The sequence below is a fragment of the Leucoraja erinacea genome, chromosome 12 (genome assembly GCF_028641065.1).
Source record: "Leucoraja erinacea ecotype New England chromosome 12, Leri_hhj_1, whole genome shotgun sequence".
Classification (NCBI taxonomy): domain Eukaryota; kingdom Metazoa; phylum Chordata; class Chondrichthyes; order Rajiformes; family Rajidae; genus Leucoraja; species Leucoraja erinaceus.
The window spans coordinates 29353005-29369945 of NC_073388.1; the positions used below are offsets into that span (position 1 = coordinate 29353005).

A 16941-nucleotide genomic window follows, 5' to 3' on the forward strand; every position below is an offset into this window, starting at 1 on the left:
GAAGTGCAGGCCTGAATTCACTACGATATAGTGTTGCCTCCTATGATTGGGATTGGTTTGAATGGGGTGTGTTTGCTAGTTTTTACTTTACAAATCACTCCTACCCTGCTCGCTTTTTAATTTTATTTCCTCCCTCTTTACTCACCACTCATCCTTCTCTAAATGCCACCCTCTCTCCTCTCCCACTACATTACTATTTTCTCTCATTCTGATCCTCTCTATTCCCTTACACCGCCATCTGCGCTCTCTGGAAAAAAAATACTTTGCACTATTTAAAAATATTAGCTATCCATAATTGTTTTACAAATTAATTTAAACCACACTTAACTCACAAATTCATATAAAAATGCATAGTTAATTATGATAATTTCTTAATTTGATAAACCTAATTATTTCAGATAATATTATTTTATTTAATGTAATAGTATAATGTTAACGATGAACACAAAAACAGATATAACTAATTGTAAGTAGTTATTGGGTGTATGGGTAACAGCAAGGAGCTATTACACCTGGGAGGAAATCGTGAAACCTAAAATCTAAGTAAAAGTCAAGAGATGAAGGCAGTATAAATGGATATAGTGAGTGTATCAGGATGACTGAAGGGGCAGGGCAGTTTCAATATACCTTCTGTGTCAAGTCATTTGGTATTGGTACATTAGGTTGTGCGAAGAGAAAAAAGGACAGAATGCAGAATATAGTATTACAGCATTACAGAGTTGAGCACCAGAGAAAGTGCAGATAAAATAATAAGTGTAAGAACCACAGTGGATAAGATTGATAGGTTCATTCAAGAGTCTTCTTCTTCTTACGTATGGCGTGCACAGCCTAAAGATGTAGAACAACGTGTTCTATTTGATCTTATTTGATTGTGCATGCCAGGTTGATTGCATTCGTTGAAACAGGGCGGACCACGTGAAGGTTACAATCTCCCACACCGTTCAAAAGTCTGATAACAGTGCAAAGACTGCAATGAGGTAAACTGAGAGATTAGGACTACACCCTCAGTTAATGAGAGTGTGATACTACAGAGAAATAAGTTGTTTCTGAATTTGATAGTGCATGCTTTCAAGCTTTTATATCTTCTGTCTCGAGGTGAGAGGAGAGAAGAAATTACCAGAGTGGAAGTGTTCTGTGATTAAATTGGCTGTTTTTATGAGGCAGCATGAAGTGTACAGTAAATAGAATTGACGGGGAAGAAGGTTGGCTTATGTGATGGACAGGGGTGCATTCACAACTCTTTGCAAATTCTTGCAATCCCGGATAGATCAGTTGCAAACTGAGTTGCAATGCTTTCTGTGGTGCATCCAGAGTAATTGCTAACAGTTGCTTCACTAATATGGAATTTCCTTAGCCTTCTGAAGATGTAGAAGCATTAGTGTGCTTTCTTGGCTGTAATGTTAATGTGGTTACACCAGGACAAATTATACCTGATATTTATGCCTAGGAACTTGAAGCTCTCGACAATCTCCACTTCAGCACCATTGATGCTGATGGGGGCGTGGATTCCACCGCATCTCCTGAAGTCAATGACAAGCTTCTTCATCTTGTCGACATTGTGAAACTTTGTTGTCTTGGCACCATATCTCTCTCTATCTCCCCTCTACTCCATCTCATCATTTGTCAAGATCCTGCCCACTATTGGTGGGGTGACCTGAAAATGAGTTGGCTTTGTTGCAAAGTCTGAAATCTGAAATGTGCTGATCGAAACTATTATGAGCTTGTAATCTGTGGGGGAAGAAAGATGTGGAAGATCCCATTTTATAATCTCTTTTCCACACTGCCTTTTCTCTCCAGAGTGTGTCCAGTTTTCTGTATCTATATTACTAAAGGTCTGATCTTGACCACTTCTGTTGTTCTGTATATTGATTTTAGAAACAACGCTGCCACTTACGGCTGTAACTTTTGGCCATCTTACTTAGAGTCCCCCTCCACTGCATGGGACAAGAGGATTTTTCCCATCAATGAAAAATAAAAGTTATTGGTGTTTAAAAAACGTTGAGATTCTCTCTCCTGAAGGCCATGCCCCTTCCAGAGGGATTATAAAACCCAAAAGTGTCGAGTACCTCAGTCAGTCTCTGCAAGATGGGGGAAGTGAGATGGTCATGTCTCTTAGTCTGAGCTGCAAATAACATTGAACACATGTCTACTAAACTGTGAGTGTGGTTTTACTGACCTTGAGTGCTCTTAATATGGTTTGAAAATGAAACTGTGGTTGGTTGAAAAAAGAACAACAAATGGTTGTTGGTGGTTGGTTTGAACTAAAGAACAGCAAATGGTTGGTGGTGGTTGGTTTGAACTAAAGCACAGAGTCTAAACTAGACAACTTCCTGTTTGCAATGGATATTGATTTTAGATTAAACGCTACCACTTACGGCTGTGGTTTTTGGCCATCTTACTCAGACCCCCTCCGCTCATCAGGTGCAGAGGATTCTTCCCATCAATGAAAAATAAAAGTGTTATTAGTGTTTAAAAAATGTTGAGAATCTCTCTCCTGTCAATCATGCCATGAAGGCCACGCCCCTTCCAGTCTCTGCAAGATAAGGGAGGGAGAGGCCATGACTCAGTCTGAGCTATGAATCAACTGAACACACTGAACGTCTACTGAACTGTGAGTGTGGTGTTTATGTGGTGTTTTATATTGAAGTCAAGTGAGTGACTATGTGAAGAGCCCGCCAGCCCGCATGCGCATCAATACATTGACACATGGCGTGAGAATCGGAGCAATTCAAAACTTCTCCGACAGGTAAGAGAAATGTTTTCTTTCAGGAACGGGCCGCTGCTCCGTAAATAGGGGCAGCAGGCCCGGAGAAGCTGCACAGCTTTTGCAGCTGCCGCCATGGAGGTTCCGTGGAGCTGACGGGATAAAAATAGCAGTGGCCGGCGCGTCAGGGATAGCGAACGCTGTGGAGGCTCCACGGGACCTGGCATTCTGAAAATAGCAGCGACCAGCTAAGGCCAGGGCAGTGAACGCTGTGGAGGCTTGGCGGTAGCTGGAGTTCTAAAAATAGCAGCTGCCGGCTAAGGCCCGGACAGCGACAGCTATACAGGCTCTGTAAGGAGCTCATATGGAACAGGGGAGCACTGCCTCAACATCTGTGATTGAGGTTATCAGGCTGCTCAGTAGAGTGAAGTAGTTGAAGTTTCCCTCAACACATGTTTAATTTTTTCAGCTCAGTTATGGAGTTGCCATTTCGTTCGAAACATCATTGCCATCCTCTCTAGGATAGGTAGCTACCAGCAGGAAGCCGGTCTGGCATGTAGCATTTTTTATCTGACCTGCAGGTTCATGTTGTGAATAAAAAATGTATATATAATAATCTGTAGGCTCTCAATACCAGTATTCCTGATTAAGTGCCTGGTCGAAGAGATTGTGTTGCACACACTGGCGACTGAGACAGGTTGTTTCAGTCAGAGGACTGTGAAGCAATTCCTGGTTCAGGCTTGCATTGTGCTATTTTCCACTCTGAGGAAGAACGCTGAGGATTTGTGGTGACTCTGACAGTCAAGAGTTGACAGGGAACATGTATTCCCACATCAAGTGGATGCTGTGTTTCAGCTCTAGTCATCAGGTTCTGATTATATGTTATGAGCGAAATAAATTCATAAATAGATAAATGCATCTTCCGCGGCAGGAGAAGCCAAAATAATTCAATCGGTACGGTCAAAAGAGGAAACGATGGTTCCAAGTGGAATCAGAAACATCTCACAAAGGATGAGTTGTCTGCCCAAGAAGAAGAGGGTTATATTTCTGATATTTCTCAAATTGCAGAAACATGGAGCATGCCAAATCAGGTTAGGCTTTGGCTAGTCTGATCATGTGTTTGGTTACCCAGTTTAAGATGGGTGATTGGCTTTCAGCAATTTAGCTGATTCAGAGAATTAGGGCCTCTATCGATCTTGAAGATGCATACTTTGCCATATTTATACAGGAGAGGCACAGATATATCTGGTGTTTTGATAACAAAGCTGGTGGTGGAAAGTTTAGGCTCTACCTAGGGGTTGTGTTCAGGCCTAGGATATTTACAAAGATTCCTACTCAGATCAAAAGGGCATTGTGTCATCGACTTTATAGACAACATGCAAAATTTGTAGCAGGTAAGACTCAGGGGTTTTATCAGTAGATGCGCTTATGATATTAAGGATGAGGCAACATGAAATTTAATAGTGCCAACTGGTGTCCATGGTAAAGGCAACTGAAAGAAGCTCCTATTTACTCGAAGTCATGAGTGATGGATGGTGCAGCCTTTTTCTCGGGCAGCTAGCTCTGCACAATTGTATGGGAAGTTTGTGAACAAGACATGTGAGCTACTTTTAAATGGAAGTAACAGAGGTTTGTGTTTCTTTCAGTTTGGGCTTAGAGAAGTGATTATGTTATGGCATAATTGACACTGCTTGTGCTGCTTTGTCATTCTCTATAGTCCCATAAGTGGGACAATAAATGATTGGTTATTCACCCGCTGTTCACTAACGTTACGCAAGGTGTCTTTTATATGACCGCTCTAAACGCCTAGACTCATAGTAGTGTGGAATGTATATCAGCAAATTATTATGCAGATATTCATCTACTGTATTCCTAATAGGAGCAGGATCTTTTAAGTTGATTATGTTTTTAGCAACTGATTTCAGCACAAAGAACACAGTCTTTACTCAATCTCTGGGTCATAACTGACATGAGGGTAGCTCTTCTACTCAGCGGCTGTGGAAAGCATATTGTCTGGAAATATTACCATTACCAATATTTCAGAATTGCTCTGTCCAGGACACGAAGGCTCTGCAGAGAATAGTGCGTTTGGCCGAACGCACTATGGGAACTTCACTCACCCCCCTGCAGGAACTATACATCAGAAGGTGCAACTCCAGAACCAACAAGATCATGGGAGAACCCTTCCACCCCCGCAACGGACTGTTCCAGCTGCTACGGTCAGGCAAACGCCTCCATTGCCATGCTGTGAGAACGGAGAGGTTGAGATGGAGTTTCTTCCCAGAGTCCATTAGGACTGTAAACTCCTATCTCACATTTTTTTTAAATTGCAGTTTTTTTTTCCCTTTTTCCTTCTGCCCACAATATTTAATATGTAAAAGAATATGTGATTCTGTTCCATTCTGTTTGTAGTTTGTTTGGTTGTTTGTTTGTTTGTTTGTCTTTTTGCACAAAGTCCGCGAGCATTGCCACTTTTCATTTCACTGCACATCTCGTATGTGTATGTGATGAATAAACTGATTTGACTTGAGCTTGTTATGGGAATTATCTCATAAAGCAAAACGGACATGGTTGCATACAATTTGGATTTGACAGCATACCCACCAGACGGAGATTTGGGGTGTTATTATGTATATAGGTACACTGAGCTTGCTAGTACCTATGAGATGAAGGAAAACAATGTATTTGTTATTTAATAGTTTTCTCAAGCGATTGCTGATGGCTCATTAGCGGCCAATAGTATAGTTATTTCCATTTGATCATCATCTTGCAACAGCAGGAGGCTTACATAGTGCACTTTCAGAAGTTATAAAATTTGGTTGAATATGCCTGGATGTTTGCAGATAGAATTCTGAACAGTGTTGCATCAGTTATTGTCTAACTCAAAGCCAATTGGGACTGTGGTCCGATTAAGAGCAATGGCCATATATGCAAGTTAGCATCACGGTGTTACTAACCCATGTATTTTCTACCATTTATGGTTTATCTGTTTAAGTGTTTCACACACAGATTGGGTTACTGCATGAACCCATGGAGCTTTGAAGGCTTCACGCAGTCACTCACGTGACGTTGATATAAAATAGAAAGATTAAACGAAAACTTACCGTTTGAAGTTTGATCATTATTTTATGAGGTTGAAGTGAGGGATTACGCGCCCTCCACTCCCAACCCTGATTCTCATAAATATCATCCGGTAAGTCTAGGGTCGTTAATCTTTCTATAGTTTAAGACCGTACAACTGGTCTGTGGTTTCATACAGTTGCTCTGAAGATTGACACACATGCGGGCTGGCGAGCTCTTCACGTAATCCCTCACTTCAACTTCTCATAAAATAAAGATCAAAAGGCAAGTTTTTGTTTAATCTTTCTATTTTGTGTGGTTTTATGGTGGTTTCACCCTGCTTGAAATGGTATGAAACTGCATTTGAATTTGGTGGCCTTGCACCCTGCATGAAATGGTATGAAACTGCATTTGAATTTGGTGGCCCTGCACCCTGCTTGAAATGGTATGAAACTGCACTTGAATTTGGTGGCCTTGCACCCTGCTTGAAGTGGTATGAAACTGCACTTGAATTTGGTGACCTTGTACCCTGTTTGAAGTGGTATGAAACTGCACTTGAATTTGGTGGCCTTGCACCCTGCTTGAAATGGTATGGAAACCACTTGAATTTGGTGGCCTTGCACCCTGCTTGAAATAGTATGAAACTGCACCTGAATTTGGTGGTCTTGCAAGGAATAGCCGTGCGTCAACTGCTAGCCCACCAGCAGTGAGTGAGCTGCCAGCACATCAGTCTTGAGTGACTGAGCTGCCACCCCAAGAATCCATTTGACCCACAATGTCCATACTAGCCCTCTGGAAACCAGTCCTTTTAGCCCACAACACGCATACTAACGCTCCAGAAAGCCCGCCCACTGGCCACCAATATTGGAATTGGTGGAGAGGTGGAATATTGCATTGGGGTCCAGCCCTCCCGTGTGAACATGGGACCCAACAGGTCCCACTTAGTCTAGTAATGTATATATCTCTCTCTCTAACTCTGGCACAAATCTTTTTTTTGTGCTGATCTTTATATAGAACATTTTTTTCTTTATTTTCCAACTTTTGATAATGTGTTTTGTGTCCTCTTTCTCTCTCTGTCATTCTATTTTCCTCCTTCAGTATTTCTTTTTTGGCTGTTTCTTTTATTTGGCCTTTCTGTCTTTTACCATTATTCTCCTTATTATAAGTTGGAGAATTGCAGCATCTGAATTGTCTGATACAACAGTCACACTTCACTTTCCATTTTCAATATTTCCTATTTAAGCATTTTGCAATTATCTCACAATTTCAGAAATTACTTTTTGTGACTGTTCACTGTGATAGTAATGGAAGCATTCTTAACTGAACGTGAAGCCAGTTGATTGAGAGCTGTGGGGTTTTACTAAGAAAGAATGAGAACGTTATTGAGTGTTAGTGCCAACAGCAAAAGGACGTGCTGTATATCTGTTTTTCACTGAGACTCTGTTTATGCTTTTCACTTCAACAATGGATAGTAATTGAAATGTAATCTTTATCAAAAGAGAAATAAAACAATTGAATAACTAGTTCACCAATGTGCTTTGAAATCACCATAGTTAGAAATCCTAGGACAGAACAAGTGGTTATGATAAATTGTTTATAATGCTCAATGAGATATTATATACACCACATAGTTGTTTTTTTTGCATTTACATGAAGCAAACACAGCCACCTGATTTTTGTCCCCCTTGAAATCTAAAGAGCCACAATGTCATTGAAGAAGTAAACAGAGAATGTAAAACAGTAGAGCATGGGAACTTGTCCTTTGGCCCCTAATGTCCATGCTGAACATGATTGCAAGTTAAACTGGTCACCTCTGCCTGCACATGATGCATATCTCTCCATTCCTTACATATTCATGCCCCTCTAAAAGCCTTGTGAAAGCCATTATTGTGTCTAACTCCAACACCACTGTGAACAAAAACTCTCCCCAACACATCTTCTTTAAACTTTGCCCTTCTCACCTTTAATTTATACCTTGTAGTTTTTTTATTTTTACACCTTGGGGAAAAAATATTTTGATTGTCTATCCTATCTGTGACTCTCATAATGTTTTATGCTTCTATCAGGTCTCCCCTAAGACTCTGATGCTCCAGAGAAAATAGTCCAACAAAAAACAGTTCATTACTAAGAACAACAATTAAAAGCCAATGCCGATTCTGAGATTTTGAAATCAGCAATGTGCGTGACAAATACAGTATACTAAACATAAGGAAGTATAAGAACATAATAAGAGCAAGAGTAGGCCATTTAGCCCATTGTGCCTGATTTACCATTCAAAAAGATCATGACCGACCTTGTATCACTTCTCTGTACTTATCTCCTTCCCTTAACTCCCTTTATATCTAATAACTTTTGACCTCAATCTTGAATGTTATAAAAAGTATGAATATTGTCATATAATAAATCAAACCAAAAAGATCATCCACAGAAGGAGGAGGCAATATGTGCCCTGGAGCTTGCTTCACTATTGAACAAGTAATCTTTGACTTGCGACCCCATTTCCTGAAATTTTCCCCATTGATTCCTCCAATATATTCGTAGATAAATCAATCAGTTTTGAATGCAATCATGACTGAGCCTTTACAATCCTCTGGCTTGGAGAATTCAGAAGGTTTTGTTTGCCATTGAGTCCTCAATGACCCGGCTCTTATTTTAAATCTGTGATCCCAAGTTCAAATCACCTAACCACAGGAAACATCCTTCTTGTATTTACCATGATAAGATTTATATATTTCAATTGGGTCACCATTTGTTCTTCGAAACTTTGGTTCCAGTGGAGCAATTTTGGCAGAAAATCTCCGGTGCGAGAAGCACTGTTAATGTTCACTTGGTGTCCATCATCACCTGTACATTGTTACCTTTATACCTTCTCATACCCACCAGATCCCTTTACAGGCGTGCACACACACACACACACACACACACACACACACACACACACACACACACACACACACACACACACACACACACACACACACACACACACACACACACACACACACACACACACACACACGCATGTGGACGTTGGTCCAAATGCACTTGCCCACTACCTTCCTCCTGACACCTCACCACCCTCACCTAACCTTCCTTTGGGGGATGGGAAATGGTCCAATATGCCTTAGAATGAATAATTCCTTCCGAAAGCAGACAAAAAGGGGAAGCTGTGTTTGGTGGTAGCATCAGTCTGGTGATGGTAGAACGGCCGAGAGGAATCATTTGGCCAAGGTGGGATGAAAGCTGGGTCTCATGGACCAATCATGCTCTCAGAGTGGGTTACGAGGTGGAAACATGAGATGGACATGGTTGAATAATAATATATTCAAGTGAGAAAGCCATTGTTTTATGAAGGGCAATGACTGCTTCTGTTCCTAAAATATTTATATAAAAATGCAAATTGCAATCAAGCAATCTGCACATCTTCAGGATTGGCTGTAATAAAAATAAGAATATTCACCACATCAAGAGTATCGATAAAAGACAAAGGCTCTATATTCGATCAATAACCTTTACTTACAACTAAAAAAAGAGAAAAACAAGTTAAATGCAAGTTCAGTCAGGATAAAATTGGAGGAGAGGAAAGAACAAAAGCATGTTAAGACTTTTCTGATGCAAAAGTAAACAGATAATTCTTATTGAAAGGTCAAACAAAGTGGCAGAAATTGGCCCATCTACAAGTAGTCAATGTAATTTCTGACAAATTTGTATTATATAACATAACATAAAGGAAAATACATAGAAGTGCATGGAACTGATATATATCTTCATTGATGACATCGTCATGTCAGACCAGATTTGGGAGGCACAGGAACTGCTCAGCAGGGTCCAGACAGAGTGCGAGAAAGTGGGCATTCACCTCAAGCCAAGAAGATGGAGTACATAGTATACTACGTTGGTGACCATGAGCCTCTCAAGACCAGTTGCGATGCATCTCCCAAGAAAGTGGAGGACTTCAAGTACCTAGGAGCGAGGATGCAGAGCTCGGAGAATAACACCAACGTCCGGACAGCGCTTGCATGGAAAACCATCAATAACATGGGGAAAATCAGGATGTCTTGGATCTCTAAGTGTCTCAAACTGAGATTCTTCCATGCAACTGTCAGGTGTGAGGCATGGACCATCACTCGAGCACTGTCCAAGTCTCATAGAAACAATAACACATAGAAAATAGGTGCAGGAGTAGGCCATTCAGCCCCTCGAGGCTACACCACCATTCAATATGATCATGGCTGATCATCCACTCAGTATCCTGTACCTGCTTTCTCTCCATACCCCCTGATCCCTTTAGCCACAAGGACCACATCTAACTCCCTCTTAAATATAGCTGATGAACTGGCCTCAACTACATTCTGTGGCAGAGAATTCCAGAGATTCACCACTCTCTGTGTAAAAAATGTTTTTCTCATCTCAGTCCTAAAAGATTTCCCCTTTATCCTTAAACTGTGACCTCTTGTTCTGGACTTCCCCAACATCGGGAACAATCTTCCTGCATCTAGCCTGTCCAACCCCTTAAGAATTTTGTACGTTTCTATAAGATCCCCCCTCAATCTTCTAAATCCTCAAAATGTTCTATAAGATTTGTCAGACATGATTTACCTTTCATAAATCCATGCTGACTTTGGTGAAATCGTTGGACAAAGTCAGCATGGATTTATGAATGGTAAATCATGACTGATGAATCTTATAGAATTTTTCGAGGATGTAACTAGTAGAGTGGATAAGGGAGAACCAGTGGATGTGGTATATCTGGACTTTCAGAAGGCTTTCGACAAGGTCCCACATAAGAGATTAGTATACAAACTTAAAGCACACGGTATTGGGGGTTCAGTATTGATGTGGATAGAGAACTGGCTGGCAGACAGGAAGCCAAGAGTTGGAGTTAACGGGTCCTTTTCAGAATGGCAGGTACCCCACTGTGTGACTAGTGGGGTACCGCAAGGCTCAGTGCTGGAACCCCAGCTATTTAAAATATATGTTAATGATTTGGACGAGGGAATTGAATGCAATATCTCCAAGTTTGCGGATGACACAAAGCTGGGAGGCAGTGTTAGCTGTGAGGAGGATGCTAGGTGGCTGCAAGATGACTCGGATAGGCTGGGTGAGTGGGCAAATGCATGGCAGATGCAGTATAATGTGGATAAATGTGAGATTATCCACTTTGGTGGCAAAAACAGGAAAGTAGACTATTATCTGAATGGTGGCCGATTAGGAAAAGGGGAGATGCAATGAGACCTGGGTGTCATGGTATACCAGTCATTGCAAGTAGGCATGCAGGTGCAGCAGGCAGTGAAAAAAGCGAATGGTATGTTAGCATTCATAGCAAAAGGATTTGAGTATAGGAGCAGGGAGGTTCTACTGCTGTTGTACAGGGTCTTGGTGAGACCACACCTGGAGTATTGCATACAGTTTTGGTCTCCTAATCTGAGGAAAGACATTCTTTCTAATCTGAAATGTCACATTTTGTTAAACAACCATTGTAAAATGGAAGGAAAAACAAATACCAAAGATTTAACAAAATTGTTCAATTTCCTGCAGCAGGTTTTGAACTGTGGCATTGGAAAAGGAGTAAGTTAGCTCTATTCTACCATAGCAACTGAACGTTGAACTGGTGCTCTGGAGTACAGATAACCCATGAGACCCAAGTATTGTACAATACAGAAATGTTGAACCTGACAGTACTGTACTGTTATTTGCATTGAAATGCAAAACTAATCATATCTGTAATGTCTATCATTGTAGTCAATTTTATAAATATACCCTATTGGAGATGAGTCTTGTCCAAACATTATCAGGATATCACAAATTTGTTATCTGTCAGTCCCTATCCATTTATTTTATTGGACAGGAAATCTTGATTAGCATGTCTAGAGTATTTCAGCATATATCAGCAGGCAGGCAGGATTTGTGCCAAGAGCTTGCATTTATAATCTGATGTTCCTCAAGACAGGTAACCTGATGTTATCATATTCGGAACATGAGAAAAGACATATGCTCTTATACTTTACACTAAATGAGTTGAATAGGCTATTTCATTATTCAATTTATGTAGTTTGAGGTAATACATACTGTGCCCCTTATTATGTTATTTTTAAGCGTGCATTGCAAGGATGCAAAACACTTTACAACTTCATGAGATTACATTTTTGTTCCTGGGATAAGCAAATATTAAAATACTCAATTGATCCCATCATGCTTTTTGAATTTGTACGGTGATTCTTCTTTGCTGGTGTCTTATCAAAATGGTTTTGCATAAAATCCAAAAATATCATGTTTTTTCTAAATGATCACAAATTAAGAATTAAATATTAAAATGTATTTATAAGCTCGTAATGGACATTTTGTCAATAGTCAGGTGAAGGATGCTACATTTTGGTGATATTATGGGTAAAATTCCTTTTAATAAGGTGGGTTCAGAGGCATGTATTTCCATTTCACTAAACCCTCTTTCATGTTATATTTCCAAAAGATGGCAGTTGAAAGAGAATCAAAAATGAATGATTTTGTTATCCCATGACGAGGGCGGCACGGTGGCATAGCGATAGAGTTGCTGCCTTACAGTGCAAAAGTCCCAGGTCCCAGGTTCGATTTTGATCATGGGGCTTGTCTGTATGGAGTTTGTGCGCTCTCCCCGTGACCTGCGTGGGTTTTCTCCGAGATCTTTGGTTTCCTCCTACACTCCAAAGACGTACAGGTTTGTAGGTTAATTGGCTTGGCGTATATGTAAATTGTCCTTAGTTTGTATAGGGTAGTGTTAATGTGCGGGGATTGCGGGACGTCGAAGACTCGGTGATCCGAAGGGTCTGTTTCCGTGCTGTATCTCTAAACTATATTAAACTAAACTAAATGATGTGCATTTGTGTAAAATGCAGATTTAGATATGAAACAACTGTTGTACAACACTTTTTGTGAACTTTCAAGAGTCACTTAAATTATCTTTCTCTACAACCAAAAGAATAGCAACAATCAACACAGTGAATTATTTTAGGTATGAGATTAGTATTACTCATAAATTATTAGATTCTTCCATAGCACAGCAGATGGTGAGGCTTAATTGTTAAGAGACCGACAGTACTATCAGTAGCGCAACTGCTCTATTTGCAAGTATTCTAGATTATACAGGAAAACAATATATACTTCTGAAATTGATCAAAAAAATTATTAGCCTTTAGGAAATATGATTTTAAATTCTTTATTTGGCTTGCTTAACTTTCAATAAAAAATTAGAGCAGTCCTCTATTTCCACACATTTCAGCTCGGCATGAACATCAGACGCTACCACTCAGTCTTGACAACCACACTACAGGGATTATTTCTTGAAGCTGTTAACCCTAACCTCCTCTCCTCTCCTCTCTCTCAAAAACCTTGTCATTTCATTGCTGTCCATAGGACATGGTAGCTTAGAAACTAGCTGCCACAGAAAATTATAACAGTGTTCAAACAGTGTGCACTGCATATGAGAGCTATGAGCTATTTCTGAGAGCTATGAAAAATTAATCCATGTCTTTTAGGTATATATCTTCCGGTTGGTAAAGTGGTCCAGAACGATTTTGCTTAGAGGGAGGTGTAAATAAATTGGAACTAAATTCCTGTCAGAGTAACTAAACATTAACTTGCATTCCACAAATAGAAAGCAATTGATTTCATGATGTCAAACACTGAAAATGCATAAATAACCTGATTATCTTTAATGTATCAGAAAATATCGGCAAGTTCTTAATTTTTCAAACGTGTATAATATTAATCACAAAACATGATCTAAAATAACAGACATGTTCTCCAAAATTTGGTAGTTTAGGAATTTAGTTTTGTATATTACATAGATATTTCACTTCCTTTCGAAATATTTTGAGGATTGGGTGTTCATGCTTCAACTATGTACTTTCTACAATGCTTTTATTTTTGGGAATCTGACTTAATCTGTCAAATTATGGATTTGGACTGGTGCCATTAATCCTTTTGATGCATTACTTATACGATAGAAATAATGGAAAGATTTTTAAGAGCACATTTTCATGCTATTGCTTCTGGTAGTGCTGTTTTTAGTTGCATGTATAATGTGTAAGATCTTTTGACACTGCAATCACAAGGAGAATCGTTGATAATTAAAATGCAGAGAAGCTGATGAAAAGATAAGCCAGGCTATGTTTTCATTGAAGCGAAGACTGGACATTTTTTTTTTACAGCAGATTGAGAGATCCTGAATCGTAAAGGGCCTGTCCCACGAGCATGCGACTCCATGTGGCAAGCGCGACCTAAAGGGCCTGTCCCACGAGCATGCGACTCCATGCGGCAAGCGCGACCTAACGTGATCACTTGGGCCAGTCCCACTTCGATCGCCGGAGCCTTATGGGGTTGTGCGGAGCTGGTCCCTACATCGCGCGGGGCTACGAAAAACTAACCGTGTTCAAAAATTCTGCGCGGCAACGGCCTGCAGGCCCGCAGCCACCTCGACGCCGTACGCACCGCCTCGACACCGTTCACCTCGCGCGAACTTCCCGCGGACTTCGCTTGAACTTCATGTCACTCACTCGACCTCCGCGCGGCCCCCTCTTCTGGTTTGGTCGCGCTTGCCGCATGCAGTCGCATGCTCGTGGGACAGGCCCTTTAGGTCGCGCTTGCCGCATGGAGGCGCATGCTCGTGGAACCGGCCCTTAAAAGGCAACTGGTAGGTTGGAACAGGAGGGGCCCTGCTCAAAAAATGAATACGCAGCCAACAAGCACATGGGGAGATTGATGGCATTGAGTATTGTTTAGAGAACCAAATGGAAGCAGATGTTATGAAAAATGTGGCTGACCAAAAAACAGTTGCTAAAGTAATGTAAACCATGTTCAATGCCAAGTGTGTGCCTGGGCATACAAGGTCAAAACACAAGTATTATCACATAAATGAAACTGTTTTGACTGCAGTACATAGTTAGCCACGTGACACAATGTCAAGGTACATATGGCCATTGGTGCTGTACGAAAGAGTAACCACTCAAAATGGGTTTGCTACCAGTAGAATAAGATAATAAAAGGGAAGGAGAATAAATTAGATGACAACCCCCTCTTTAGCATAATCAAGTCTTCTTCTTGCAGGTCAACTTGTTCTATTTGATCTATTTGTTAGTGCACATCGGGTTGATTGCATTAGTCGAAACAGGGTGGACCACGTGAAGGGTACAATCTCCCACCCCAGCATAATCAAGTGACAATGAACCATGCTAACTCTGAGGAAGAAAACAAAGCTATAGATAATCTCTGAGCTCTTGTTTGGCCTTTTACAGCTACTTTTTTCTACTCTGCATATAAGAGTCAATAATATTCATTTCCATCCAATATTGGTGCCTTTAATGTAATAGAAAATGTCTCAAAGCACAACACAGGTAATTTTCATTTCCAAGGCATGCAAAAAAAAATATGACAGATCTTAAGAGATAGGAGCAGAATTAGGCCATTCAGCCCATTCAGTCTACTCCGCCTTTCAATCATGGCGGATTTATCTCCCTCCTAACCCCATTTCCTGCCCTCTCCTCATAACCCCTAACCCAATTATCATCAGAGAGCAAGGCTTGATCAAGGGAGAGATCTCAAGAAATAGAGAGCTTTGGGCTACTAATTCTAGAGTAAGCGCCATAGCTGTTGCCGACATATGTTTCAATACTACAGTAATTAGATTTGAGGATGGGCAAAACCACAAATTAGTGACACATTTTTCTTGAGGGTGTAGTTGGGGCAGATTGTAGAGATGAAGAGTGACAAGGCTGTGGAGGAATTTGTCAACAAGTCGAACATTTTAATTCATTGGTTAGCCATATATGGTCCATTAGGTCATCAAGCACAGGGATATTTTGGATGAATGGCCCCAGATCCAGGTAGGATATAAGCAATAGTATTTTGAATTGATTGATATATTATTATAAAAAGCTTGTGTTTTTAGACTTACTACAGCATGGCACATTGTTGAGTTTGAATAGCGTTGTATCCTGGTACTGTTGTAAGATTTAGCTTGATGTTCAAAGAGGTCAATGAATTATGCTATGGAGACATTGAGAAATAATTTATTGTACTGGAGCACATGGAATCTCCAGGCTGAGTGCAGCAGAACGCCCTTGACATGACTTAAAACCCTGAAAATTTTTTGGTGTGGCTGCACAGATATGGTAAAATATATAAAGGCCTTTCAACTGGGCTCAACACTGCAAGAGACTGAACATAAGGGATCTGTGACAGGAATTCACATGGTTTGATTAGTTCATTCAATCTGTAAAGTTGTCCTTATTTTAATTTATTTGTGCATGTTGCACCCTCATTACATTATAACTTTATCGTAGATTATTTTTAGTCTGACATATTGTTCATGTATATGACACTTGTCTGTGATAGAAACAATTTTCTGTTGGAGGTTATTCCCAAATATTAGAACTCTGAGGCTTAAACAAGTTGTTTGATGCTCTTTGATTACCAAAGGCAAGCTTTGCAACTCGCACAGTAAACTCACAATAAATTCTTAATTAAGAATGCACCAAAGGTCAGGTCAATGAATCGCATCTTTCTTGTTTCCTTGAACAGAGCAATATTCAAGGTTTAGTAGTCTTTCATTTTAAGTCCAATGAATGTTTATGGTCGTAACATCTCTTGCAAGGTGCCATAGAAAATTGTGTTGAAGAAAAACGGATTGGATAATTTGATAAGTGCTTTTGATAAAGAGCCACGTTTACTCCGGGAATGAGGAGAAGCCAATGAGGCCCTGCAGGATTTCAGTTCATCATAGTGCATCAAAAAAAACATTGCTGATTGTTCAGCAGTGGCTTATCTCTTTACAACTTATGTATACACATATTTACAAAATTATATGGCATGTGCCAAGGCCGTTAATTGTAAAAGACTGACTAAGTATCATGACAACATGTTCCTGTTGAAGATTTATATTGAATTAATTTAAACACCAGAATCCTGAACAGCTTGTTTGATGTCCACTATTCAGAAACGGCTGTCAATAGAATTTGCCCATCGTTGTTATTAAACGTTCATTGTAGAAAAGTCAAAGTCTTCATACCTATTAGGGATCTTTTGTGTAATCAAATCAAGAAACATTTTTCACACATTGGATGTCAATTGAAAGATTGATGGTTAGAAATTATTTTGCATTGCATATTGCTTGTCATTGTACTACATGATCGTAGTACAATGCT

General features: G+C 40.1%; 1 protein-coding gene across 1 annotated transcript in view; it reads left to right on the forward strand.

Moving 5' to 3' along the window:
* Positions 1–16941, forward strand: part of pcdh11 (protocadherin 11) — a 750264-nt gene that overhangs the window by 634940 nt on the left and 98383 nt on the right. The gene's annotated exons all lie outside the window — the stretch shown is intronic.